This window comes from Propithecus coquereli, unplaced genomic scaffold (genome assembly GCF_000956105.1).
Source record: "Propithecus coquereli isolate 6110/MARCELLA unplaced genomic scaffold, Pcoq_1.0 Scaffold273, whole genome shotgun sequence".
NCBI lineage: Eukaryota > Metazoa > Chordata > Mammalia > Primates > Indriidae > Propithecus > Propithecus coquereli.
In genome coordinates, this window is record NW_012148319.1 from 3,777,023 (window position 1) to 3,803,243 (window position 26,221).

At 40.8% G+C, this 26,221-nt stretch overlaps 1 pseudogene; it reads right to left on the minus strand.

The window, feature by feature from the left end:
- Positions 1-17,222: 17,222 nt before the first annotated feature.
- On the minus strand, positions 17,223-18,968 carry LOC105813231 (annotated as a pseudogene).
- Positions 18,969-26,221: the final 7,253 nt, after the last annotated feature.

Sequence of the window (26,221 nt, forward strand, 5' to 3'; positions counted from 1 at the left end):
GCTTGTCACTTGCTGCCCTTGGCTTGCTCAGCTGATTGAAAAGACACTTGTTCATACTCAGGGAGCTATGGTATGAGAGAGACAGAAAGAAACAATTGCACTAGCATTGGATGGGCTAGTGTCGTGCTTCTTACTGTATTCCTGATGCCAGGCATGATGCCTGACAAATGGTAAGCCACATTATGCCTGTCGAATGAATGGATAAGTTCATTAATGAAGTTCTGTAATAAAAGTATATAAAACATGACATGGGACCATGGAGGAAACAATGGACTATTTTTGAAAAGAGAGTAAAAGCCAGATATTATTTCACAGGGCAGGTGGCATTTGATCTTTGTCGTGAAGGCACAGAATGGCTGAGAAAGAATTGAAGCAAAGGGAATGGCATTTGTAAAATTGTGTTAGTATAAAAGTGAATCTATCCTTTATTTTGAGCTCTGGAGGAAGAAGGATGTCCTCTTCAGGCAGCGGTGCTGAACTCTATTTTAGTATGGATTATCATATGGGGATCTTTTTAAAATTCTTATAAAAAAGGCATTCACTCTTGAAAATATGTCTCTATTTCCTGGTTTGTAGGATTACTATATTATGAGGCTTTGTGCATAAAATAAAAAATGGTGTGTACAGTTCCCTCCACTTAAATCAAACAGGGAAAATAATTCAACTAAGTTATTCCTTCAATCAGTGAGTGAATGATGTAATCGCACTCTTATGTGAACAACAGCATCAATACTGATGAGTAAATCCTGAAAACATTGAAAGATCTTAGTTTGGGAATGAATAAATTTGAAATAAATTAGGTTTTAAAAACTACTATTAATTTTTTTCAGTAAACCATAGAGCTGAACAGCCATAAATATGCATGTTTCAGTCTTCCTCCTTTCAACCTTCATTGACTATAGTCCAGAACCCTACCCAAGGTATCAACATTCTGATATCCTGTTGTAATTTATTTATAAAAAATAAGACAGACAAAGTTTCCGAGGCTAATTGTTGCATATGTTTCCTTCTTTAATCAAATATTGTTTAATAAGTTCTGTGTGTCAAATATAGTATCACGTATCATGAGGAATATTCTGGCTCACAAGGAGCTTGCAGACCAGAAGGAGAGAGAAAATTTCCCCAAATGAAAAATTTTATGATTCCTATTATTATTAAAGTACAATAGGGTTTCCCAAAGTAATAAGTTCTCCTTTTAGCTATTTGTCTTGTTGCATGCTGGTAACAAATACCTCATGATACCCAAAAGCCTAGTATATACATCCAAGAAATTTAAATTTTATACATCTTCCACTACCAGATGCCTCCTTATACTCTGATGTTTTTTCCAACATAGTTGCTTTTATGAACACTTTCAGAAGGCTTGAAATCAACAAACATTTATTGAGTGCCTCCCATGTACCAGTCACCTTGCCAGTTTGTTTGGAAGATTCTGAGATAAAAAATACATAGCCTGCCCTCAGGGTGCTTTATTTGAGAATGGGAAGAGTAGGAGTAGGTTGGGAGGTAGGCAAGCACTGTGCTGTAGGATCTCTGTAAGAATCACAGAGAAATGAAGTCAAAATTCTATGGTTGAAAGCGATAGTCTCTCAAAACAGAAGAAATATAGTAGTAAGAATATTCTATGTATTAGGTACTATGAGAAAAAAAAGGCAGAGAACATGGTTGTTCTCAATGTCTTCATTGAAGTAAGACAACAAAAATAAAATTTACTAAATATTTTTTATTTGAATGGATCATGTAAACCTTCAATTTGCGATTACAAAGCGTCACTTCATGTCTTTGAAAGGCTCAGGGAATTCAGTATCGTGTTTAATAAGCCTTTCCTATCTACTGCCTGAGCTCAGCACCCTGGAAAATTGTCCTCTTGTCTGAAACTCAAGTACAGATGGTCCCTGACTTGCAATGGTTAGACTTAATGATTTTTCAACTTCATGATGCTATGAAAGCAATGCACCTCTGGTATGTTCTTGCATTTGGGATGGGTTCATGTTCAGGCAACTGCATTGTAAGCCAACGAGTGCCTGTATTTTCAGAAGAGCAGACAACTTTATGGTCCTCTTCTGGTTTGGCGGTAAGTGACTGCTCTTATTAGAACACTGCTGCTGGCTCATCTCTGGCACCTGCCACCTGCCCCCAAGTATATGGATGGCATCCAATTCCTCTTTAACTTGCTGCTGTGACTCTCAAGGGTAAATTCAGTGGAGCAGCTCTCTGTGGTTCCCACAGCAAGACTGCACCTTTTTTCGTGCTTTGGATAGACAATCAAACTGCAAACTTGAATCTCTGTCTCTTTGTAGGGCTGGGCCCCCAGCTGTTCCAAAGTTTCCACGGATCCAACTGACACTACAGGTCAGCTTCAGGGGCTCCTGAAGGAAGTTTATAGGTCTGGAAGTCTCGGCCCTGCCCTCTGAGGTTCCTATTTAAGAAGAAATAAGCAAGATATTTTTAAATGCTCCCAGGTGATTCTTATATGTAGGCAAATCTGAGAAACACAGAGTCCTCTCCATGGAAGCCTCTGTTTTCTGGAAGTTCTTCTTCTCTGGTTCTGAAAAAGTGGACTACTCCTCTAAGATAGGATGCCTTTCCTATCTACTGCCTGAGCTCAGCACCCTAGAAAACTGTCCTCTTGTCTGAAACTGATACCAAGCTCTACTATTCTAGGGAGAATTAGCTAGAATATGTTGGGATCAATTTAAAAATAATATGTAAATCTTTTACTCACAAGTCAATAGCATTTTGTCAGGTTCCCCCAACCCTTCAATTGACAAATATCTCTTGAGTAGCTATTGTGGCAGCCACTGTCTAAGGTTAACCAAGAGAAAAACTCTCTTCTGCTAGCAAGATGCTTCATAGCATGGCAAAAAGAACACAGGCTTCAAATCAGAAAACCCTCAATGGACAGCCAGCACAAATTCCCGTACATGTGAATGAGACTATTTTGGACCCTTCAGCACCAGACAAGTTGTCAGGTGATTGTAGCCACCTGAGTTCCCAAAGAGACCAGCAGAAAAACCATGCAAGCCACACTCAAAAGTGTGAGAAAATAGCAGGCCACTGAGTTTTGGGGCAGTTTGTTATGTCTCAATATATAACTGAAACAGAGAACAGAGCTTCGTTTTTAAGCTCTCTTCTAGAAAAGGTACATAAAATACATAATACATTGCTTGGCACATAGTAGATATTCATTAAATGGCCATTCTGATCATCACCATTACTATTAGATTAGGAGGCCAAGGGTACATACTTAAAGAACTCACCAACAGCAATGGTGATAACGACAACGGGCTATATAAACAGATGCTGTGGGAATTTAGGGGACATTCACTCTGGGCTGAAGGACAGGGTAGTATTGGAGCTGGCCTTTGAAGCATGCAGGTATTTGTTAAACCTGCAGAAATCCCATTGTCCTATAAAACTTCACCTGGTTCAGCATATAAACTTATAACTACTTATTTTTACTGCTCTTCATGCTATTAATGTGTAAGAATATGAGCCCCTGCTAGCACTTCCCAAAGTCACAGAATTGTATTAAAAAACAAGAGAATTCTATTAAAAACAACGGCCATGGAAGGAGAAAATTTAAACAGAATATAAGCAATTACCTGAAGGCCCGTTCCCTGGTTTCCCCTGGCTGATTTTCTGGAAGGTGCTGGCATATGAGTCAGTGTGCAATTTCATAACTGGGAGAGAGGTCATCAGAGGCAGGATGTTCCTTTTCTTTAGGGAAAAAATAAGATAAATATAAAAGTCTTTTAAACTTTCTCAGTAACTAGTATGATCTTGAATTTTTAAGACATATTGAAATACTTTAGAAAAGGTTTCAAGTCATCATAGTTTTGATATTGCCAAGAGGTTAGACTAAGTGCCATTGCCTTTGAAAGCAATTTTTTTTAAAAAAACCCCCAAAGATAATTTAATCATTAAATGGCAATTTGGTCCAATAAGCAGGAGTGAGGCGGTATCAGCATGAATTTCAAAAACCTGCTAAGAGCTATAAATATAGCTTGCAATATTTTGCAATATCTAAAGTGTTTGGTCTAATGTTGAACATGCTCCATTGTTCGAACCAGCTGTGTTCTTTCAGTCTTTCATTTCTATAAAACTAGGATAAAGGCTGTCAAAGCAAGCGTGGCAGCAGCAGCAGCAGCAGACTTTCTTGCTGAAAAGTTCTGTGTACATAGTACATAGCAATCTCAAGATGGAACTTTGAATGTTTCAAACCAGAACAAAATCTTCATCTAATTATAAGTGAACTATATTAAGCACAAAAGGCAATTTCAAATTATACTGAAGAAAGTTACATTTTACTCTTTGCTTTCAAAATGCGTTTATCGCAATTTCACAAACTAATTGCAAATTCATTTTGCTTAATTTTCTTAGGTTATTTCTTTTATTGCTTTCAAGTGCTCTGCGTATTTCTGAACCATCAAAATCCATAAGAGAGATTTGGAGGGGCTTTTTTTTTTGTTAATTTGTATTTAAAATTGTAGAATAGGAAATTAATCTTTTTTCGTTTGTTTCTTATTCTTGGATTAATGTGGTGACCACTAAACCAGCTCCAGTTATTACAGACACATTCAGAATTGAGGTGGAAAATGGTTACCAGTGATGAGTACATTTGGAAAACTGGACTTGGAGAAAGATGTTACAATTTTAGAGACAAACTCAAATGGAATTATGCGTTAACTGTCTACCATTCATACTATATGATTGCAGGTCTTTGTATAATTTTACATGGATTTTTAAACAGAAGCAGCTTTCCATTTTCCTACCAAGGTTGATTATCCACTATGTAGATTAACTGTGGCAAATGGTTTATCAAAGCCTTGGTTATTTCACTCTGTGTACTGTAATTCTAGTTTGTCTGTCCTAATTACATGCTTTCCCTAGGATAAAATAATTCTAGTTTAAACTCTAAAACTCCTGTATTCCAAAGTCAAATACAAGTTGATACATTAAAAAAAATTTTTTTTGGTTAATTTATATTTACTATCTGGCCTCCTCTTGCACCATGTGTAGAGATGGTAGAGTGGCTAACATGCAGCCTGTGTGACTTTGCTTCAGGAGATTCACAGATAAGGCACATTTCTGGTGGGGTCGAATTCACAGTTCAACATAGACTTTAGTCATAGCTGTCCTATGTCAGGGGGAAGTGTCAACCCTTAGAGAGTCTACACTCTAGTGTTAGACGTGTGCATGTGTGTTGCAGGTGTTGAAAAAGGAAGGATGGGGCAGGGGGTAGGGGAGGATGAGTTCTGTATTTTCTTCCCTGCATTGGGGTTGATAAGAGAGCTACTATAATTGGATTTCTAGGTCCATATGTTTATTATTATTTCTCTATCTTCCTGGGACTGAGTAAACTGTTTATGTGTTTGTTAATTAATTATCCTCAAATAATACGAAGTGTATATGCTTTGTTCTGTACTTTGTAGATTTCAGCAGTTTTTGCTTGAGGGAAATGTCATTAAATTGTAATAATAACCTACATTTACATAGCACCTTCAATACTTTCTATACTAAAGGAACCAAAAATACTTTGAAATTCCCCTGAATAGATGTCAAGCGCTATAGATATCTTTCCTTAAATGTCCTGAATTATCATCTTGCCTATAATTAAAATACAGTCATTCTTAAAACATAGCCATGGAAAATGAAAAGTATTATCTGCTTGGTTGGAGCTGGGATTAACCAAGGATTTGGACCTAAGGAGCTGGTTTAAGGATGTAGAGATCTAATTCACAATTATTTTGGTTCTGGCTCCCCACCCTTGCTTGGCTGACCTCTTTATGGTCAACTAGTCTACCACATATCCTAGAAAATAATCGTCATCTTCTTCTTTTTTTTCTTAAACAAGATGACCTGCTCCTTCCCTAGCCTCCACCTCCCACCCCCACCAGCTTAGCTGATAGCCAAAGTTTAGGCTTTTCTCTTAATTAGCAACTATTGGCTTCTGAAGTTCTTGCTGAAATTATAATTTCAAACTTTCTGTTGCCAAACTCTTACCAAACTCTCAGCTGAAAGAAATAGTGTAACGTGAAGGCTTAAAGAACAGAATGTCTTGAAGAATTTCCAGAATGCTCGTTTCTCCGGATATTTAAATAGTTCCCAGTAGGATCAATTCAAATCGCAAGGGAGCCAGGTAGATTAAGCACCTTACCTTACCCTCTCAGATTATTTTTTCCGAATTTTATTTACTGATTTATTTTTCTTATTCGAGAAGGGTTTTGGACAACTGTGCAAAATCACTGAGCTGTGCTTTGCTGTTGTGTCATCCTCTAGATTGAGAGACGTTGGGAGATAAGGTCACATGAAACTTGTTCTGTTTGTCTCAGGGGCATCACACAATGTTCTCTTTGTGAGGTTCCAAGGAAGACATTCCACTCTGATCTCAGTACTAGGAAAGGTCTGGCTTCTTTATAGCAACTGCATTATTTTTATATCATAGACACTGTGAATCACATCCTATTTTCCTTTGTTTAGCTACGCATAAACTCAGAGCCAAACTTGTAGCCCACCTCTAAGAGCTGTGCAAACTTTATAGCCTGCATTTCTCTGTGCTAATCTTTTCCCAGGCTTTATGTGATTTTTCTACCCTTTTATTTTTAACATCCCCTCATTGCCTCTTATTATTTTAGCATGATTTACTGTATTTTTGAGGTTCTCTCATATCCTTTTCAGAATAGGGAGGAGTGGGTATAAATAAATAAATAAAAAGCTGGGAAAAGTATTCTGTGGATTCCCAGGGGTGTCTGGATTATTCCATGTATACCCAAGACAGAGTGCCTTCAGTGCTGCTAGGCCGTGTGGCACCCACAAACCTCATCCTTGGGGACCTGGGGCTTCAGACATTTCAACAGGATCCTCTCCTTGGGTGTCCAAGAGGAAAAACTATTCTGAGCCCAAGTGGATGAATTCTAATCTTCTCTCCTCCCCATATTGGATATCAAAATTCTTAAGGAATGTAATAGGATATTTGGAGCGAGTTCCAACTCCATGAATCCACCAATGAAGAGATCACAAGAAGTTCAAAACCACCTAGTCTTCATGGCTTATGGCTCAGGCCTTCCAAATGGAAGGAAATCCTAGGATCAGAGGGAGGAGGCAGAGCCAAGCATGAGATATCCCCATTAGGTTGGAACAGCCCCTAAGCTGGGGGAGTGAGAGGTGGCTTACCCATGAAAGAAAGAACTGGGTGGTCTTGATACAGTCTCCAAGGACTTCTTAGACATGGTTGAGGCAAAACAATTGGTATCAGGGTTCCCAGAAATGTCAGAGACCCTGACAAGTGTGTGTGACCCAGAGACCAGCAATGTAGGGCAGGAAATTTTAGAGGGCAGGGGTCTCAGGTAGTTGGAAGATAGAGGGCCCATCAGTTTTAGGATACTGACCTGGAATTCAATGAAATGATTCCATTTCCTCCCGTGCAAGCCTGGCAAACATTTAAACCTTTTGCAACAATACATGAGTGTGCAATCGTTGCCATGTTTGGAAGGCAGAAATGATGCTGTCAAATTGCAGCCAGGGACCCTAAAAGTTGCTCTGGCACTGCCCTCATCCTAATTCCTGCCCTGTACTAGGGTACTGGCAAGAAGCTGATAGGGAGTTTTTCTTTTTTTTCTGGAGTGCAAAAAATGGGAGGCAGCCCAGGTAAGCAAAAAGGAGCTAAGACAAAAGTTTTATTTCCTTACATTGACTCTGTTCCCAGGTGTGATGTTTTGTGCACCTTTGAGATCTCATTTTACTTTAAAAAAATATGAACAGAAAAAAGAGAACTACACACCATCCCTGACTATTTTACCAGCTTTTGCAGAGGTAAAAGACAAAACATTTCAGAAATGCGTGTGACTTGGAGGCTACCCAGAAAGTAGAGTAACTGGAATCTGGACAATGACAAACATTTTTAATTTTCTGGGAGAAGATGATAAGGTAAAAGAGCCGAGATCAGTCTAAAACGTCTGGCTAGAGCAGAGGATCCCACTGCCTAAGCTGATCAGGCACACTTTTCAGCTCTTCTGTGAATTCCAAGTGACAGCTGGGAGGGAGGTCTCTGCTTTCCAAACATGACATCGTCGTGGCAGTAGTAATGGCAGAGCCCATAGATAATGACATACCAACTGGGGGTCACTGAGGGGCAAATGTGGTCTGCAGTCTGCACACCTGGGACTGGCTGGAGGTCTTGGCACTGTCCCCTGTTTACAAGAGTCAGAACTCAGATATTCTCTGGCTTCCTGCCTGATTTTTTGAGCCACAACCAGCTTGAAGAGGTCCACTGGACCGAGCTCTCTGGACTACACTGGACAAAGGAGACCCTTGGCTTTGAACATGGTCACAGATCTCTTTGGGTCCAGCTTTTTCCTAGTAGCATCATTCGACTTAACTGTTTATAACAAGATTTCACTTAAACTAGCTCCCCTAGTTACTTGAGATAAACAGCACAGAGGGAGAGAGAGAACTGAGGAGAGTAATAGAAAAATGTGTGCTTTTAGCTGAGACTTTCAGCTACTCATTTTGATTTTCAAAATAGCTCTCATTTTTGAATTCTGAATTTCTGAGAGAAAGACGGCAAATCAAATGATTGCCATTTAGGTTTTCCAGTGGCTCGTTGGTGCTGAAAAATAAGAAGGGCAGACACAGGATTGGGGCAAGTCAATTTTGGTTTTTTCTTCTCCTTATGGGTCACCACGATGGTGCTATTTCGTACAGGTGTGCATCTTCTTCATACCCTGCTTTAAATCCCAGTAAGGGATGGATGAAAAATTTCTCCTTTTGCTTCTGCTGAAATTATTCCAGTACAGAGTAACACAGCTTCCCATTTTAGTCTTTCATTCCACTTGTACTTGAGTACCTACTTTACATAAAACTCTGTGCAAGGCACACAAACTTTATAAAGATGAATGTAATGGTCTTTGCCTTAAAATTGCTTACAATTGGCCAAGAAAGCTGTAACATATATTCAGCCACCTATAATACTTGGCTTGTAGTGACACATGCATTGGAAAAGTTAGAAGTAAAGCTCTGGGAATGTCCAGAGAAGCTGGAGTACATTTTCATTGATAGGTGAGAAAATGTTTTCTTAAGACTGTGGCTTTTATGGCTGGGACTTGAGAGACATAAAGAATAGAATTTTAGAGTTAGAAATGAGGAGAAGAGGGCATTATAGAACAGCAGTGACAAGAACTAAGGCCAAGGGTGGGTTCAGGGAACAGACACTGGCCCAGGTGTAGGATATGTGATATATTTATAACAACAGCTTATCTTTGGAATGATTTATGGTTTTCACACCTTTTGCCCATATGTTATCATGTTTGATCTTTATAACAACTCCATAAGGTGGGCCTATACTTATTGAGGATGACATTAATGAATATATTCCTACTCAGTAGGCAGCAGGGAGCCACAGAAGGTATTTATTCAGGGAGAGATGAATCTGAGTTGGGCATAATGAGGCAGCAGAAAGGATCTTTGGTAGGGTAGATTAAAATGGGAAAGTTTGGCATAGGGAAGACTAATTCTGAGGCTACAGTGGTAGTGTAAGTTGGGAGTGAGAACAGGAAGGAAGGGATGGGGAGAAGACACTTACCAAGATAGAACTGCAGGCCAGTTGGAAGTGGCTTGAATGCTTCAAGAACTCAAAAAGTAATATTTCATTAAATTCTTTGCTTCAACTCTCCCTTAGTTAGAGTTAATTGCTCTTTGTCTGTATCCTCAGAAGATTCTGGTAACTTTATTTAGCATTTTATTTTATTGTTATTTACATATCTGACACCCATATTAGGTTATTGGCTGTAAGCTTCTGGTAGATAAAAGATTACGTTATTCATCTTTGTCTTCCTTGGGGGAAGCATCCAGTGTGGTCACTTGCACAAAAGTAGTGTTTAATAAACACTTGCAACATTTAACTCAAGTTTGGCAGTGAAAGACAAAATGAGAGAGCTTAAAGCAGCAGGGTTGCAGAAAAGGGTTTAATTTATTTGTTTTCAGAAAGAAGTGAGATACAGTGGAAAGAACATGCAAGTTGGAATCAAACTTGGTTTAATCCTGGCACTACCCATTTATTTTCTACATGACACGGGCCAAGTTACTTAATGTGTTTAAGCATAATTTTCCCTTATATAAAATGCCAATAATAAAATCTACTCTTTGAGATTGCCGAGATGACTAAATAAAATATCATGTGCAAATTGTCTGCCACATAGGGGATCTTCAACATTGTGAGTTTGTGTCCAAGCCTCCTTCAGCCCCCCAGTTTGAGTATGTTCCTAGACAAAAGGGAAGTAAGTTAAGAGATGGAAAACATAAGAGAAAGGAAAAATAATAGAAAAAGTTTCAATGAGCTGGAACAGACAGATGAGAAATATGGATGCTCCTTCCCTTTAAATAGGCAGAAGGGAGAAAAGGAATTGTGAAAAGTTAAGGAAATTCTGTCAAGTGAAAAAGAGACATTCTAAGAACACCAATCTCTGAAGAATTGAAAGAAAGCTTATCTGCTACCGGTGACGTGTGGGGAGTGGCTGTAAAGGGGGTTGAGCACTGGAAAGGGGTAGACAATATGGGGAGCAGCTGATAGGGATCCTAGGGCAGGGAGTCGGCAAAGCCAGAGAAGGATTCTTAGAAGTAGGAAAGTCAGTGAAGCCTGGATGGTGTGAGTTTGGTATTGACACAATTAGCAAAGGAGAAGAAAGCATGAGTCCAAAATGTTCCTGACCAGTTCCATTTATGCAGCTCTTCTCAGTTCTGTGCAAAGCACTGAGCTGCACAGATGGGCTCTCAACCAGGGATGGAGACACGGGGACCAACAGAGCTGGGGGAAAAAGATATATATATATATATATTCTTTTTTTCTATCAAAGAAGAATATATCAATATCTTCTGTCAAAGAAGCAGAATGGCTTACCCAATCTAGTGCTATGTTAAATATGATTTTTATTTTATATGTGGAAAAGACTTTAGAGATTATCTAGTTTAACCCAAATTTAGGAGTGAGAACTCAGTGTAAGTGACCTGTCAGCAATTTTTCTACCAGGGGGCAGGGTGGTACAATGGTTAAGAGTGTGGCCCTGGAATCTGCCCTCTGGGGTTTGAATCCCAGCTGCATGACCTTGAGCAAATTTCTTAACCTTAACTTATGTTTTCATTTGTAAAGCATGGATAATACTAATACCATCATCATAGGATTGTTTTAAGGATTAAATGAAGTCATCTTTATGAAATGCTTAGTCCAATGCCCGAGATGCCATGTCACTCCATAAATGTTATTTAAACCCGAGTCTCCTGATTCCTGCCAACAGTTCTGTCTTCCACATGGGGCCGCCTTGTTGACTGACAGACCTCCCTGAGAGGTGGCTGTGAGTAAAGGAATAAAAGCCTCTTTTGGAGCAACTCTTTAGCCATGCTAAATATATTGAGCTCATGTTCTTATTAATTTATATTTTTAACCCTTGACATGCCAAATTTTTTTTCAGTTTTCTTAATGACCTTACATATAGTACCTTCACAGTAAGGATGATCTTGCTTGAAATATTTGTAATGGATAATCTTCATATATAATTCATGAAACCAACCTCATTTCTTTACAGCCATATACTTTTTACAACCACTTGCTTTTGAAGATTAATCTCAAGTCTCTTAATCAGAATTCTGTTAAATAAGAACACTACTAAACATATGTTTTGGTACAAGGAAACTAAGGAACAGAGAGGGTCATTGAGTTTGCTGAGGCCAACAGTGACAGAATTGTGAGGCATAAAGCAAGGATTACTGACAACTTGGTGTATTCGTATGGCTTCCCCTCCAATTATACCTTCAAACCAACATGAGCTTATCCAGAGACACTTTCTGTGGCCTGATGGCATTGCATATATGCTTCAAGTAGACTGTAATGCACCAAATTTCCCCTTTTTAGAACACAGAAATAATGATTTCTTTTTCTTACCTTTCTCCCTTCAATTTTTGTGGCAATGGAGAATTAGAAATCAGACTGAGCAATGCTATTTGGGTCTCAGGAAACAAGTCAATTGTTTGTGTTTTCTTCACTCCCAAGATATTCTGAGGGTTGGTATACACCAGCCTGGAAAAGGGAAGCATCTATGGACCATCTCATTTCTGACTCAGTCAGCCAGCTGGGTGTTGAGACTATTTCCATGGCTTCCAATCCGTCAATGCTTGAAAACATTTACTACGGAAAGGATCGCTGGCTCGGGGAAGACATTTGTCTAATTCAGCAACAGCACTTTACACTGCATTTCCAGATTATGCCTCTCCTTGAAAATGATCTATTACAGGAGCAGTTTATAAAATTAAACACTTGTCATTATGCAATGCAAAATTCATGAAGCAACCAAATGTCAGGGATCTACATATTTAAAAGATGGGAGCTTTAGCATTTCTTCCCTGGCAGGGATTCTGAGCAGTAAAAGGCCCAGAGAAAAACATAGCTAATCACAAAGCTGTTTTGGAATGGACCAAATCATTCCTTTTGGGGACTCTTAGTCCAAAGGGACCCTATTTTCCTAGTGGAAAAATAATTATCTATTTAATAATTATTTATTGACTATTTACCATGTGCCAATAGCTGTGCAAAGTACTAGGGCAACATCAATGAGTATAAGCAATGTCCCGGCTCCCATGGAGCCTGCATTCTAGTGAGGGTGGGGTGGGGGAGGTAGGCAATAAACAAGTAAACAAATAGATGAACAAGAAAATGATACTTTTGGCACACAATGTTCCCTCTCTACCCCCATACATTATTTTTTTTTTTCTGTTAGGAAAAAAGGAAAAAAGGCTCCCAAACTAGAGCAGCCTTTTGGAATTGCCAGGGCCAAATCATTCATCTGTGAACAGTTAACACTGAGCAATTATGGGGTGCAGAGACCATACTAGATACAGACGTGATTGAATATCACAGGGTGAAAAATAAACTGACTGTCTGCAAGGAACTTTCTTTTGAAGTAATACACAACACACTCTTGATAAAACTGATGATCATACGGTTGGGACTCTCTCAGCCAAGTTCCCTCCCACTACAGTTTTGCCTCTTGCTCTGGAGGATAGAGGAATAAATACTCATCCATAGGTTTGGCCTGTGATAGATACAAGAGCATTAGGCAACTTAAGCCCTTGTGTAGCCCATTTTAAGCTCATGAAGAATACTCCTTGCTAAAGGGTCAGTGAATTACAAGTTTACCTCTAATGACTTCTTCATTGGGAACCACACATATTGGCCACGATTCCTCTTGGGTGTCTACTCTACCAGCATGGGACCTGTGAATACACTAGCAGCTCCCCCTCAGAGCTATGCTGTCAGCTCTCATACCATACTCACCAGTTCACCCCAAAGCAATTGTGTCATGACATGGCTTCTTTGACCTGGCTTCTTTGGCACAGTTATTTTAATGCCAGGAATTTTTGACATGAAAACATGGCTTTGACTTAATATTTTAGCCTCTGACTTTCAGTGTTTTAAAATATGCATCATGGTCAGAGTTAAGAATATAGTAAGGGTCAAGGATATTGGTTTCACATGTTAATTAGTAATGACACAACAAAGAAAACAGTGATTTTATATTTTGAAAGTGCCATTTTGATGTCAAAGCAGCTACATCAACATGATTATGTCAAAATGGATGCATCAAATCACAATGTCAAGAAGTTCTTGGATTGCCCTCTTACTTCATCTTCATTATTCATTGAGGGCATGATGGAGGGATCCTATCCCAAAAACCTCCCTAATCCAAAAATGACATGGGTATCCAACCTCAGCAATAAACCACATAAATGAGATACCATGTGGCTCTCCTGGTAAGGCATGACACCATGCACCCATGGCAGAAAGCAAGGACAACCTATTGAGGTAACAGAGGGCATCAAACAATGGCCTACTAGCAATATTTTAATGCATATTAAAATTTCCCTGTATTTTCCTGAAATTGACACCACTGAGGGAGGATCTCAGAGTAGAGAAGATATCAGGGACAGATATGATCCATCTTAGATTTCCATCAGGTACATGTGCATTTCGAGAGATTAATAAGACCTAGTTTTTGGAAGGAGTGAATAAAAAGTTCCAGAGGGAAAGACTGCTGTGTGTAAAATATTTCTGTACAAGGAATGCCAGAAATATGACTTTGATTGGAACTTGGGATGTGTTGAGGGAGCAAGTGGAAGAAAACGGGATATAGTTGGAGAAGGGCCTTGAGTGTGTGAAGCTACAAAAATTTGGTGTGATATTGAGAGGCAGTAAGAAGCTGTTATGGATTTTAACAGGGAAGTTACATGACAGCAAACTGGTTGAAAGACTACGCAGACTTCTTTGTGAGATGAACTGGTACAGAAGTAGAACTGGAAGCCAGAAGAACTGCCCAGAAGTTACTCTGCAACCCAGGTGCAAGCCAATGAGGATTTGTGCACTGGCTGCTGAAGTGGAAATGAAGATTCATATTTGAATGAAATCAGGAAGAAGGAAATTGCAAAACTTGGATAAAGATGAAATATAGGGCCCTGCAAAAGAACGATAAATCCAAAATGAATCTAAGATACTGAGCTTGGTTGAAGATTGGGCATGGTACTGCCATTGATAGTAATGGACAGACTTGGGAAGTATGTTTGAGGGAGAGAGTCACAAGCCCAAAGTTCACTGTCATAGTGTTGATGGGCCAACCAAGAAGTATTCTGCCACAAAGATAAATGGTGGTAGGGGTCTGGAAAGAGGTTGAAAAATCCTTGTGGAAATGGAAGGTTTTGGATCAATTTTTGTAAAGGTTGAATCATGTCAACAAATTATTGTCATCATCACCATTATCATCATTGCCACCATCACCGTCATCATGAAACATTGTTTTTAGGGTACAGTGGGGGTGAGTAAATAAATTTGTAAAGTTATAAACAATATATGGACAAAAATCCAAGTTTAAATGAAGTCTCCATAAAGGAAGATAGGAAATCAGTAAAAAAAAAAATTGAAAACAATGAGGCATTTGAAAAATAGAATTAGCAAGTAGCATAGAGAGGAGAATGCTTCAAGAAAGGGATGCAGTCAGGGTGTCATGATGAAGCAATAAATTCTAAAAGGCAACATGAAATTTAACCACCTGGAGAGGCTAACTTCCTTTTGAGAAAGTTATGAGTTTACAGGCAGGGTTAAGTAAGGAGTGGCTGGAGAAGTGGAGATTGTAATAAAACTAAGTTTAAATACAACAGAATCAAAATTGGAAGGAACTTAGGGGTCATCTATTATAACTTCCTCTCCATTTCAGGGATCACATTCGGGAACTGCAGCCCTAACATACTCACTCTGCCGTGTTGGAAGGGCACCCCTAATTTGTCAGGCAGTTGATTCCATGTTTGAACAATAATCTACTGGGTTAGTGAATTCTTCATTTCATCAGATAAAATATGAAAAGATACAAGCACAGAAGGAAGAAATTTGCCAGGAGCAGGAATGTACAGAGGAATCAAGGGAAGTTTTTACGTTTATTTCATCCAGAAGAGAGGCTAGTACATAGTTAAAGGAAAAGAAAAAGAAGCACTAGTGAGGAAAGGGTTAAAGAGTCTTGAAAGGAGAGGGATGGTAAAGCCTCTTAGAGGCCACAAGGCAGGAAGTGATCAGAGACACAGATGGAAAGGTTATTTTTTTTTTATTTATCCACCCACTAGCCGGTGCCTGATACAGTGCTTTTAGCATAGCATGTGTGCGATAGAAAGACGTGCTGATTGATTAATTGAGGAGAAGAAAGATATTTTTGAGATCCAGGAAAAGATAAAGGAAGGGATTCAGAGGATCTAGTCAGATCTAAGATCTAACTAGTGACACAAATCATGTGAACTGAGGTGCAAGAGAAAATTCAGAAGCTTCACTTTTGGCCACTGCAAAGAAAATGGCTGCTGTTTTAGTCAATTTTAAAGATAATGATTTGAAAAAAAATAAAAGCCATCTGACTGACTCCTTTGTGCCTTCTACCAGAACTGAAGTAATAGGCAAGGCATTCAGATAAAACTGTCCCTCCTGGAGGAAGAGACATGCCAAGAGAACTTTGGCCAGATGGGAACTGTAGAAAGAGGCTCAGAGGGGCATTTTGCTTGTCCAGTCAGTTTGGATTTAAACCAGGTGCCTCTACTAGGGTAGAAGGCCAGAGTTTTGCCAGTCAAGAGCAGGGATGTAAGCTGCCGTTGTGTGAAAACAAGTTAAGTTGCTTGGTTCCAGGGAATATGGTCCAAGTGTCATAAATGCATCTGTTTAATAATGCATATCAGTAGCTGTTCCAGAATTTGGGTGCCTTGAGCTGCCTTTGTTTCCTCATTTTCAGAAAAATGTACAAGCCCATGTCTTAACAAAAGCACTAGATGGCAGCATAGGATATCTATTCAACTGTCGCTCTCCACAGGCTGCTGGAATTTTGACAGATACAAAACGGTACCTGTGGTTTTGTGTATAAAACTGGTATAACTGTTTGTACATTTAAAAAATGTAACAATAAATTAAACATAAGGGAAAGGGGTTGCTAATAAATACAGTGTTAGACTGCATTTTTGTATACCAGGTGACAAGCTCGGGCATTCAAAACTGATTTGTGCAGGGGATGGGCAGGATGGGAAGTAAGTTGGAGTTGCAAAACATACATGCTGGGTGGTTATAGCTTCCGTGAGGGTTGTTGTCGATCTGCCCGTATGTCTGTATGCATGACACAGAGGTGACAATTTAGGGAAGTGAGGGGTATGATATGTCTGAAAGTCTGGATACAAGGGATTTTAGAAGAAAGCACTGTTCTGTGATTCCCTCACTCACTGTTTTGATGGATGGAAGGTGAAAGTGTGAGCTCATTATATTTGTTTTCCTTAAAGAGACACAAATCATGTCCCTCTGTTCTCTTACTCATCACTTAGATAGTGGGCCTCTTAAGCCTGCACACCTTGTAGCCTATAGGACTTTTTTTTTTCCCACAAAATACATCTAATTCAGTATGAAAGCTCTGCCTCTCCCCGGACATCTGTCCGTGGGTTTTTTGTGTGTTTTTTTTTGTACAAAATATCCCCAAATCAAAACAAAATACACGCGCACACAATACACACACATATGCACATATGCACGATAACAAATTTTCTGTGACAATTACAAAAAAAAAAAAAAATCCTAGTGCAAATATAAAGCTCTGTAAACCTGGTCCTCTGAGAATCTAAGGTTAGTAAACAGCGGGAAAGCGGCCGCCCCGACGACCGGAGCGAGCTCACATCAGTCTCCACCACCACGCGCGCGGGCTTCGTGAGCGCGCCACGGCCCAGCGGTTGGGCTCCCTCGGGGTCATCAGGTACCGGACTCTCACGAGCAACGGCCTCTCCGGCTGGTAGAGGCGGATGACGATGACCAAGGGGATACACAACATGGAGGAAGGACAGGGCCGGAGCCGAGCCCAGCCCGATGGCCCAGGTGGGGTACACGCAGGACTTGTCGTGGGTCGGGGGCACGTACTTGACGAGGGAGAAGATGAAGCAACCAACGCGGAGAACAGACGCCATCACGGCCCACCTGTACTTGATCCAGGGCCCGGGCCGGTAGCCGATCATGTCCTCCATACCGTCGTGAAAGTTGTCACCGCCGTGTATCCAGGCAATAACAAAACATCCAAAGAATGCAACCCACAAAAGGCAAACACCGCTAGCTGCACAGTAGTCAAAGAGCTGGAAGACAGACGTGCCACCCTCCGTCACCATCGGCAACCCCAGCAGGTAACTGATGCTGCACATGACGGCGATGAAGGTTTCCCGATGATAACCCTTCGTTAGGACGGACGGTAAAGGTCCACCAAGGACGTGATCTGTCTTTCGACTTCAACAAACTGGCTGTCCAGTCCGAGCAAGAGAAGCACGATAAAGAAAAGAATAGACCAAAACGTGGGCAGCGGCATCATCGTCACAGCCTTGGGGTAGGCGATGAAGGCCAAGCCAGGACCTGACTCGGCCACATCTGCAATGTCCACCCCTTGCTCTTGTGGCATGAAGCCCAGGATGGAAAAAACTGCGAAGTCAGACACAAAACTGGTACCACTGTTCAGGCATCTCAGCAGCAAACAGACCCTGTACGAGTTGTACTTGTACTTGTAGCTCCCCAGCGAGGTCATGGCGCCCAGGCAGATGGCGTAGGAGAAGAAGATCTGTGTCCCGGCGTCGATCCACACCTGCCGGTCCTCCAGGCGGGTGATGTCAGGGTACAGGTAGAACTTGACGCCTTCGCCGGCACCGGGCAGCGGCGGCCCGCGGATCAGCAGCGCCAGGAGCGTGGCGAACGGGAACGTGGCCGTGAAGTAGACAACCTTCCCCGGGGACCTGACGCCCTTCCAGATGCAGAAGAAACAGATCAGCCAGACCAAAAGCAGGCAGAGAGCGAGGTCCCATTTCAGAGCGCCCAGGTGATCGATGCCGAGGGACAAGGTCATAATGTCGCGCTCCCAGAACTCGATGACGGGGGAGGCGCAGTTGCTGGTGCCGATGGCGATCCACACGCTCTTGTTCTTGCGCAGGGTGTCCTCCACGCGGTGGGGCGTGTTCCAGCTGTGGCTGCAGCGCGCCCAGGGCTGGTCCTCCTGGAGGGACCGGAACAGGTAGCACATGGCCCAGGCCAGGATGACGATGCAGTGGACGTTTAGGAGGGACACGATCACGATGGAGGCGTAGCCGATGCCAGAGAACAAGGGGCAGATTTTCTCCCCGCAGGTGATGCCCCCTCCAGAGATGTACTGGCCGATGATTATCTCCAGGAAAAACACCCGCAGGCCGCTCCCGAACAGGAAAATGAAATGGGGTATGAGAAACGCACTGCCACCGTTTTTGTAGCAGAGGTGCGGGAAGCGCCAGACGTTGCCCAATCCCACGAAGCCGCCAGCCACGGAGAGCACAAAGTCAGTCTTGCTGGACCACTTCTCCCTCTGTGGCGGTTTCCCCTCAGCCTCATCCTCGGGCTCAATACATACTGTCATCTTTTTTTCCTTAAGCTGGATTGATTCACTTTCCTAGTTAGAACAACTGCCATTCGAGACACCAAAGACATGGGTTTGATCCCATCAAGGGCCAGGGGTTGTGCTACAGAGAAGAAAACAGAAACAATTCCAAGGTCATGTATGGGAACCTCACTTAACCAGCTGTACAAAGATTCTTCCCCACTCCTAGAAAAATCATTCACAGCACAAATCCTCTCAATATGGTCAGGAGCATTGTTGTTTTATTCATCTTTTCATTTAACAAATATTTATTATCTACTATGTACCAAGCATCGTGCTGGGTAATGAAAGAGATCTAAAAAACCACAAAACACACAAAAAAGCCCCAAACAGTATATAACATAATACACGTCTCCTTTATACAAAGGCAATATTAATAATAATAGTTACTATTGGTATAATGGTTTATAGTTCCTGACACACTTTGATTCACATTAACTTATTTGGTTCTTAAAATACCCCCACCATTTGGCTTTTTTATAGGTGAGGAACTGAAGTTCAGAAATAATAATTTTCCTAAATCATGGCAAAAAGGGGTACTACTGGGACTTGAAGCTAGTCTTTTGATTTTAATTCTTAAACTCTTTCTACTACACTGTACAACTATAAAGAAAATGCTTCATATTTTATACCATTTGAAGCTCTTTTCCTCTGAAAACATTTTAGTATCAGAGATCTGTGAAATTTAGATCAAAGATTTGAATTCAAGTGCTGTGTGGTTATTTACTTAGTAAATAAAGTTTAGAAATAAAGAAGTGTTCTACTACCCATGGAATAAAAACCTGTAAAGTGCTAAGAGGAAAATGCCACCTTGGTTTATTGTTGTTTTATTGCTTGCTTATAAATAAGACAAATGCTCTTTTCAATAGCATTCTTTTTTAAAGTGAGAATGCAAATTTCTTCTGGTGAAGAAAAAGGTATTTTCCAGATCTCATTTCTTTACTTCGTATACCTAAATATCTCTCATTTCTCTCATTTTTTCCACTGGATTTCTGTGTTTTGTTCCATATGGTATGCTCATCACCCTGCAGACTGCCTGGCATATAGAGGTTTCTCATTTATTTGCTGAATGGATGGAAAAACTGAAAGTAAACAGTGGCCCATTTATTGGCCTCACTTGTTCCAGCCCAAGCCAGCCGTCTGTCTCATTCCAGAGGATATCTTGATTTTAAAATCAGAACTTACTTCAAATTCTATCTACTAAACAAATCTGTCCCTAACTTTCCCTAATAGTATATGGCTCATTGCCACACAATGTAGCACCTGTCTTTGGGTTTTCTTGCATTGCTCTCTGGTTGTTTCGTGTGGGCAAGTCATGTTTCCCAACCAGAGTATCAGATCTAAGAGGACAGTGCCTGTCATCACATAATATCAGTTTACTTGCCTCTCACAACATGTCTATTTAAATCTGTAAATTCTGTGTGGTCACACCTTTCTGTGGCAGCACATTGCAGTAAATTCCCATCCACAGGCACTTGAGCTTGAGCAGGGAGGTGGAGATGCTATCTTTTGGGGGTGCCGCACCAGGTGAAATCATCCTGTTTCAATGTGGGCATTCAAAGCCAACAAAGAGGCCGTGTCGCTTTATTCCTGGAGGCTGCTGATTGCCCATTTTAGTGATCTGAGTCCATCATCTCTTTTTTAGCTGGTCACAAAGGGCCAGTTGTAAACAACCACTGTCCAAATTGGATCATATTACCAGGAGATGAGCAAACACCAGGTAAAGTCTCAGTGAGAGTCTGGAAAGCTTAAAACCTGCGATGTAAATCAGGAGCAAAGACCATAAAAAAGTAGGTTGATTTCCTCTTACTTAGCATTCAGTGGATTGAATCATTTAAATACGTAGTGAATTTTTTTTTTTTAAACAAGCTTTCAACATAGAGGTTAATGAGGTTTTTTCCTCCTCTGCTTTCTGTGTGCATAAGCCTATAGTTGGTTACCCATGGGCAATAAGTTGCCATCTATATGGTAGCGTTTAAAGTACACTACCAAGTCCCCAGACTTTTCCCCTGCTGGCCTACTGTAGTACAATCTTTAGAATCATTTATTTTGGATAAGGCATTGTTTCTAGAAAATTTTTATGAAAATGGCTATTACCTGACAGAGACATTAGAAATTACTAACGAAGAATAATTCATTAGGTTGCTTAATTTTTCCTCAGCATTGGTACCACCACTCCTCTCCCTCCCCCCAATAGAATGAGGGAAGAAAGGGAAAAACTCATCTCAATCTGGGATACAAAATTCTAAAATGATTTTTATTCAGCCTATAATTAAAGTTAGAATCAATAAAACTTTAGAAACATCCAAAAGGAAAATTTAGATCTTGTGGTGAGAATATTTTAAATATTAATTTTCCCCTTCCTATGTTAGTGTTATAATTCTCAACAGGAAGTGATTCATAATTCCTTCTAAGCCTTTACGTATGGTTATAAGAAGGTGGAAATATTTCTGCTTTCCACAAGGATTGGAGACTTAGAGATCCGAGTCAATCCTAAGAGACCAGAAATCCAGGCCAAGTTGGAGCTCCCAGCTCAGGGATGGAGGAGCCACACAGCCTATCCCTAGCAAGGGATGTGCGAGTTCTCTCTTTCCTGCCTCTAAGTGTCCTTTTTAAATCTCAGGGACTGTTTAAAATCTCAAATTCAACAGGTGATGAAAGCATCTCTGCAAATAAGCCCCTAGGGTGAAAGAGAAAGAGTGTGTGCATGCGCCCTCAAGCGCAGGCAAAGGAAGTCTCCCACAGACTAAGTGAGATTAAACCTCACAGTGCAAATGAATTGTGCTGCAAAAAAGATTGTGCCTGTAGCTTTCACTTAGGTTTCATACCTGCTTTTTTAAATGAAGGCAATTTTTTGAGACGAAAGGTGCGAGAATCAAAAGTCTGAAGAAACCAGAAGTACACTGTTTTCATTTCATTTTGTTTTTTGTGGGGTGACGGAGAAGAGAGAAGGGGCAGAACCCTACTTCCACGTTCTCAGTCACTGTGCCAGCAGGTTGGTCTGATGTTGGAGGTATAGGTTCACTTGGTTTTGGGGCTGAGCAGCACATACGAATCTACTGGTCCATGGCTCCTCTATCGAATCCTCCAAAACCCTTCTACAGCTGCTCTTGCCTTCAGGGGGTGGGCCTTTATTTCCTATGTCCACTGTGGAGACTTTAAATTCTGAGCTCTAGCCTTATGGCTCCATGGAGTGATCACATGACTTTCAGCAAGGCTTGCAGGGACTCTAAGTCACTCTTCTCTTCACACTAACACAAAAATTATCCTTCAAAGGCGTAACTCAAATGTCTATGCTGGACCACAACCATCTCTCACCTTTGTGCATTCTGACTGCCATTAGAGTTGCATGCTCTGAAATTATTCATTCTATGTTAATCACATCTCTCTAAATAGACAGGTCTAACTGTGCAGGGTCCATGCTATATTTTTTCTGCAGTATTTTCTATGATAAAAATATTTATTGATTGGTAGATGATATTGGTGATTTTATTATCTAGGGAGTAATTATTCAGAATGAGGATAACTACATTTGGATTTCTTGCTTTTTCTTTTTCCCCTACCACGTTACCTATTTCATAGCTCCAAGCCTTCCCCCTAGTCAATGGGAAAGACATAGAAAAGACAGTCTCGTCTCTTGGTCCACTCTTTGATGAAAGAGAATTTGAGAAACCACTGCCTAGAATGAGATTTTTGAGTTATCTCTGATTTTTCAATTATCCGTGCATTCTCTACTACTATTGGCAAGGGCTCCTGGAGAGAAACTCATGAAAGCTTTACACGAGAACTGACATCATTACAGAAAGGTAAGGGTTGTGTATAACGTAGGGAATTAAATATAAGTACTGCAGCTGTTCAGCTGGGTATAATAATACACGCTTGATGCTACTTATATTCTGATGTCCTAGTATCAACTGCCAAGAATTTTTAAACAAAGGGAGCACTGAATATTTGCATAACTAATCCCAAATTTAGGAACTTGATTTATTTTTGTTAAAAATGGAAAGGAAAAGGGAAAAAAAACCCCATCAAGACTATATAATTGGTGAAACCAGTTAAATGCTCACTTGCTTTTTTCTCTTTCCTGCCTTTTCTCCTTCCTTCCTTCCTTTCTTCTTTCCTTCCTCCCTCCCTCCCTCCCTCTCTCTCTTTCTTTTCTTTCTCTCTCTCTCTCTCTCTCTCTTTCTCACTCCCTCCCTTCCTTCCTTCCTTCACTGCTAAAAGTGGGAGGGAAGGGAAGGAATAGGAGGAGAGCTGGGAAGAGACATGTGTGTCACAAGTGGGCCAGTTGTTATTCTGCTGGCCTCTGCCCTGATGACAACTGAGAAAATATTCCTAACAGCTCCCACCTCTCCATTTCAATAGCTACCAACATCACGCTATCCTAACACACAGGCCAGTCCACATGCTATAGAAAGTGCTGTAATATAGTTTCTATTTAATATATATATATATTTTTTAGACAGAGTCTTGATCTGTTGCCCGGGCTAGAGTGCCGTGGCATCAGCCTAGCTCACAGCAACCTCAGACTCCTGGGCTCAAGCAATCTTTCTGCCTCAGCCTCCCAAGTAGCTGGGACTACAGGCACATGCCACCATGCCCGACTAATTTTTTATACATATATATTTTTTTAGTTGTCCAGATTATTTCTTTCTATTTTGTAGTAGAGACGGGGTCTCGCTCTTGCTCAGGCTGGTCTTGAACTCCTGACCTTGAGCAATCCATCCGCCTCGGCCTCCCAGAGTGTTAGGGTTACAGGCGTGAGCCACTGCGCCCGGCCTGCTTCTATGTAATATTTACCAACAGCAGATGACGGAGTACTGTGGGCATAGTTCCCATATGGCACCACATGGCAGAATGGTGCGCTTTGCCAAAATATTGGTGACCTTACACATGGTCACAAAAAAATTAAATAAAGCCAATTTCCAGGGCCCAAAAGAGTTTAATACTATTAATAAAAACAGGGCTTTCTCTTCCAGTTTTTACATCTCACTTACATAATTCTTTCCAAGTCCATTAAGAGACTCTGGAGCCAAGAGGCAAAGTCACAGGGCCTTGCTGTTCTATGCATACCAAGCAGAACACGTACCCACCATGGGATGAAGGGTAAAGTGGCTCCAATTTCTCAATGGAGGCAGTAGGTCTTCTCAGAAACATACCTTCATTGACTTTCAGTGGCAAAGCCAGTTGCTCCGTGCCTGTGCCAACTTCTGCCAGAGCCAAGTGTGGGGTACAGGGGACAGAATGGGTTTGGAGGAGGACTATTTATGGCTTTCTGCTTCTCTGATGATTTCCAGATAAACAGTGCAGCCTTCCATGAGATCTGAGGCTGAGAACTAAAAGAGGTTGGCTAACATTGTGACATTGCAGAGTTCCAATTGCTTTTGATGAAAAGCAACAGCATTGAGGTGATCACTACTATGTACAATTGAAAGGTACAAAAAGGATATAATCTGCCAAGGGTTACTTTGGTTTAGTTTTTTTGGAGACAATATGGAAAAGGTCAAGGCTTTAGTTTCTAATCTTCATCTTTACCTTCCCTCCAGTACCTCACACCCCACCCCTGTATCTCTAGAATGTTGGTATTTACAAGGTATTTACATACAGAAACAGCTCCTGTTGGAGGGCCTCAAAAACACAATCTCAGAAAGTCATTCACCAAAACCACAGAGCTCTCCATTAAGGAGAACAGCATCATATTTTTGGAGCAAGAAGAAAGCAAATCTCTCTGCTCATAGGCTATGCCGAGCAAAAGTTATGAAGGTTCATTCCTCTATTGCTGATCAAATGCTTTCCTGGTACAGATAGATTGCCTACCAAATAGAGCAGGCTACTTTATAACGGAAGGATGACTGCCACTGTCTGTAGGCAATGTGGCAACAAAAAAGGGAGGACTTTCTCTGGCAACTCCACAATCCTGAATGGAGCAGCATATTTTATCTGTAAAGGTATTGAAGTGTTGAGTTAGATATTTTTCCTAGGATTTAGAAATTGAGTGCTTAATAACAGGTGTTAGTCACTTCTTGGTTTGATAGCTCAAGATGTTTACCTTGGGCAAGGGAAAACAAATATTTTTAAGACCAATGTAATTAGTTTGCCACAGTACAGAGAAAAATGCTATTCACACAGACTATGACAGAAAACTCACCAGATCCTAGTATTTAGCTAGGTGCATTGTGAATACATATTACCAATTATAGGAGGAACGAGGGGACTAATACAGATGACCCAGTGCATGTATCAGTCAACATATGTGAAAAACTTCCAAATTGCGGTGACCTCACACAATGAAGATTTATTACTTGCTCAAGTCATAGTCTAATGCGAGTTGGTGGGGTAGATGAGGGGTTTCCATACAGACTTCTTATTTCTTCTAGGACCTTAAAGCACATACACCATTGAACTCTCTGAATTCAGCTGACTAACGAAGAAGAAGGAGGACATGGAGAAGGCACAACCACTCTAAACTGCTTTGAGATGGAGGTGACACATGTTGCCACTTCTCAGGTTTGTTGTGAGAAGATGTTCCATGACCCTATCTAATTGCAATTTCCTAATCGTATCCAGGAAACACAACTAAGTATACACCAAAAGGGACAAGGACATAGGTCATGGTGAGCACGAGCTGTCTGTTACAGTGTACTCGCTGCTTGGCAATAGCAATGCCTTTGTAATCATAGGACAAGCCTTTTTTGATTTTTAAATTATGGGATCTAGCTAGGGCATACTGCCAGCCTTATGCCATGTACTAATCTGTGAAAGAATTGCAGACACAATAGAGGGACTATAAAATTTTCCTTTTGTATCACCTCCCCTCAACATACATTTTAACCCTGAATATTGCAGCTGGAGATCAATATTTCAGGGTGACAGTAGGGGATTCACCACCAGTCAGATCTTGTCAAGTGAGCATACACACAGGCCCCTGATCTGAGCCTGGATAGCTGGTTAAGAGGGTTGTAAATTTCAAGGCAGTGCCATTCCCAATTGCAATGGCACCTTGTGTTTCATTTCTAGCTCCTTGGTGAGAGTGTCTCCTCCCACTGGCATGGCATTTAGATTGTTTTAGTGGCTCCTAAGATGAGTGTGAGGAGAACAGAAAAACTCCTTTGAATTGTAATCAGTCTGTCTCCAGACATAATGCTAGCAAAGATGCTTAAACAGCACTCTGTAAAGATGTTAAGAAAATATTTGTAGTGCTTCACACACACCTATAGACAAAAAACAGTTCT